Genomic DNA, 3,925 nt, shown 5'->3' with positions numbered 1-3,925 from the left:
TCCGACTGAGATGCAAACCACCAAGAAGCAGATCTCCGAACAGAAAAACTCCTTCAGGGCCGCGATAGAGACCAAGAAAGTCAACTTCAAGGAAGATGACCCTAGCAAGCAAGTCTCGATCGGAGCCAACATGGACCCCAAATAGGAAGACGCGCTCGTCGAGTTCCTCCGCGCTAACATGGATATCTTTGCATGGCAACCTTCGACATGTCCGGAGTACCTAGGGAACTCGCCGAGCACTACCTCAACATAAATCCGGGGGCTAAACCGGTGAAGCAAGCTATGCGACGCTTTGGAGATAAGAAGCGCCGCGCCATAGGAATGGAACTAGCAAAGTTACTAGAAGCGAGGTTTTGTAATAGAAGTTATCCACACCGATTGGGTCGCGAATCCCGTCCTTGTACCCAAAAAGAACAACTGAAATACTAAGAATGTGCATCGATTACTCCGGCTTGAACAAGCATTGCCCGAAGGATCCATTCCCCTTGCCGCGCATTGACCAAGTCATTGATTCGACGGCGGGGGCGGAACTCTGTGTTTTCTTGATGCGTATTCCGGGTACCATCAGATCCGGATGAAAGAATCCGACCAAAAGGCGACTTCATTCATTACCCCGTTTGGTACTTACTGCTATGTTACTATGCCTTTTGGTTTGAAAAACGCAGGTGCCACCTACCAACGTACGATGCAGCGATGCCTGAAGGACCAAATTGGCCGGAACGTGCACGCCTACGTCGACGACATCGCGGTCATGACCCGGAAAGGATCCGACTTGATCGGCGACCTCACGAAACCTTTGAGAATCTCCGACGGTACAAGATGATGTTGAATCCGCTGAAGTGCGTCTTTGGCGTGCCGGCCGGAAAACTCCTTGGCTTCATAGTCTCTCACGGAGGCATTGAGGTTAACCCGGAAAAGATCAAGGCAATCCTGTGTATCAAACGGCCAACTTGTCTCAAAGATGTGCAACGACTAGCTGGTTGTGTCGCAGCAATCAGTAGGTTTGTTAGCCGTCTTGGCGAGAAGGCGCTACCTCTGTACAAGTTATTGAAGAAAACAGACAAATTTGTGCCGGGACGACGCAGTGCGACGCAGCTCTTCGAGGGTTGAAGGAAATACTTACCTCCCCACCTATCTTGGCAGCCCCAGCAGAGTCAGAGCCAATGCTCCTTTATCTGGCAGCTACCAACAAAGTCATCAGCCTCGTCATCGTGGTGGAGCGAAAAGAAGAAGGTCATGAATACGATGTCCAAAGACCTGTCTACTACATAAGCGAGGTGCTGACGGAGTCAAAGCAGAGATACCCTCACTTTCAGAAGCTAGCTTATGGAGTTTTCCTAGGCAGCCGGAAGCTGAGACACTACTTCCAAGAGCACCCGATAACGAGTTGTGAGCAAGGCTCCGCTGTCAACAATTCTCAACAACGCTGACGCAACAGGACGGACAGCTAAATGGGGCATTGAATTATCCGCCTTCGACATCGCTTACAAGCCAAGGACTGCGGTCAAATCCCAAGTCTTGGCAGATTTCGTTGCAGATTGGACAGAAGCTCCGGATGCAAGTCTGGAGCCGGAACCAGAGACATGGGTTATGCACTTCGATGGATCCAAGCAGCATCAAGGCTCGGGAGCCGGAGTCACCACTGAAGTCCCCTACGGAGAAGAACTGCAGTATGTTCTACGGATCCACTTCGAAGCTACAAATAACATGGCGGAATATGAGGCTCTATTACACGGTGCACGCATCGCTAAGGAAATTGGGATCAAGCACATCATATCTTGTGGAGATTCCGACTTGGTGGCACAACAAGTAGCCGGAACCTGGAACGCCGAAATTCCGTCATGGCAGCCTACGAGAGACGAAGTTGATGAGCTCGCCAAGTGCTTCCTCGGATACGAAGTCAAGTACGTCAGGAGAGACGATAACACAGCGGCAGACATGCTATCCAAGCTCGGATCCGGCAGAAAGCCAATTCCGCCTGGAATTTTCCTAGAGCATCTCCGGATACCCTCGGTGAAGGGCGCTAACCGGAAAACCCAGAAGTGGCGGTGTCTCCGGCTAGAGAGGTATTGGCTACCATTCCGGCTTGGACACGGCCTTTCTGGACTACCTCATCGATCGAAGTTGCCGGAGGACGAGGTCCTCGCGCGCCGGATCATCGGACGAGCACGATCCTACACAATTGTTGATGGACAGCTCTACAAACGAAGCGCAACGGGGTGTTTCTCAAATGCGTCTCCAATCAAGATGGCATTGAAATCCTCGGAGAGATCCACGCGAGGGACTGCGGGCACCATGCCGCTCCCGGGTCACTCGTTGCAAAAGCTTTTCGGCTAGGCTTTTATTGGCTCACGGCTAAAGAAGATGCTGACAAGATAGTCAAGACCTGCCGAGGTTGTCGGTACTATGCTACTCAACCAAACGCTCCGGCCCAAGAGCTGAAGACCATACCTATCACCTGGCCATTTGCGGTGCAGGGGTCTCGATATGGTTGGTAAGTTAAAAGATCATCTCCTGGCGGTTTTGAATACCTATTGGTCGCTGTTGACAAGTTCGGCAAGTGGATCGAGGCAAAGCCGGTGAGAAAAGCCGACGGTGCTACGGCACTAAAATTTGTCTGCAGCCTCGTGATGAGATTCGGCATCCCACACAGCATAATCACAGATAATGGCACAAACTTCGCTCAGGGAGAATTAAAGGATTACTGTGAGACAATGGGGATTCGATTGGACCTTGCATCTGTGGCCCATCCACAATCCAATGCTCAAGTTGAAAGAGCTAACGGTCTAATATTATCAGGAATCAAGCCACGCCTTGAAGAACCGCTGCGACGAGCAGCTGGAGCTTGGGCCGACGAACTAGACGCTGTCTTGTGGAGTTTGCGAACTACCCCTAACGAGGTCAACGGGGTTTACCCCTTTCTTCCTGGTATACGGATCCGAAGCCGTGATTCCCTCCGACATCATCCACGATTCACCGCGAGTTTCCGCCTATAATGAAGAAACAGTCGACGAGGCCGGACAGCTATCCGTGGACACTGATCGAAGAAGCTCGGAATCTAGGCTGACCAGCGCTCCGCCATCTACCAGCAAAAGCTCCGACGTTATCACAGTCGTCGAGTCCGGAATCGCTCCTTCATGGCAGGAGACCTGGTCCTCCGCCTTCGACAGGTGAAAGACCATAAGTTGCAATCTCCATGGGAAGGACCGTTCGTCGTTAGCAAAGTGCTTCATAACGGGTCATACTACCTTGTTGATTTCCGCGAGCTGAGGGATAGACCCGCTAGCCGGCGCCGGAAACGCAAGCGTGAGGATCCGGATGACATCTACGATGAAACAGATCGCCCTTGGAATATCGCACAACTACGTCCTTTCTACACTTAGCATATTCTTTCCGAGTTACAAACTCTGTAATAGTTATACATGGTCAATGAAATAAAGCTTATGGTTCACTCTTTGAGTCTTTTACCTCCTTTACTTGTTCATTTTTAGATCGTGTATGTTTTCCGACTAAAACCGCAGAGCTGGATCTTTCCGCCTAGGCGTGTACAAAAGTTGTGATTTTCAAAAAATCGTCCTTCAGGACGTAAGCTTAAGTTTTCTGATTAAGTTGTTTTCTGTTGCGAACTCGTGGATTCCTAGTAGCGATTTCCGGCACCGACGCCTGGGGGCTTGTTTCCGCGGTTATTGACGGATTGCCATTGGGCTTCGTCGCTGCTGGCGAGCGTTTCCGGCTAAGGTCTTCCGGCTCGCGGAAGGTCAAGCGGGCAAGCCGGAAAACAATGAAGTCAGCACTTGCTTTCCGACATAAAACGAAACATGCACATAACATTAACGGATAGCAGGATAAGTGTTTCCGCCCCATGCATAATCGTTTCGTTCCTAGCCACTTAAGAATTTAAGTCTTATTACAAACCCACTCTGGG

This window comes from Lolium rigidum, chromosome 7 (genome assembly GCF_022539505.1).
Source record: "Lolium rigidum isolate FL_2022 chromosome 7, APGP_CSIRO_Lrig_0.1, whole genome shotgun sequence".
Classification (NCBI taxonomy): Eukaryota; Viridiplantae; Streptophyta; class Magnoliopsida; order Poales; family Poaceae; genus Lolium; species Lolium rigidum.
The sequence above is the reverse complement of the archived record's forward strand: the minus strand, read 5'-3'. Positions refer to the sequence as shown.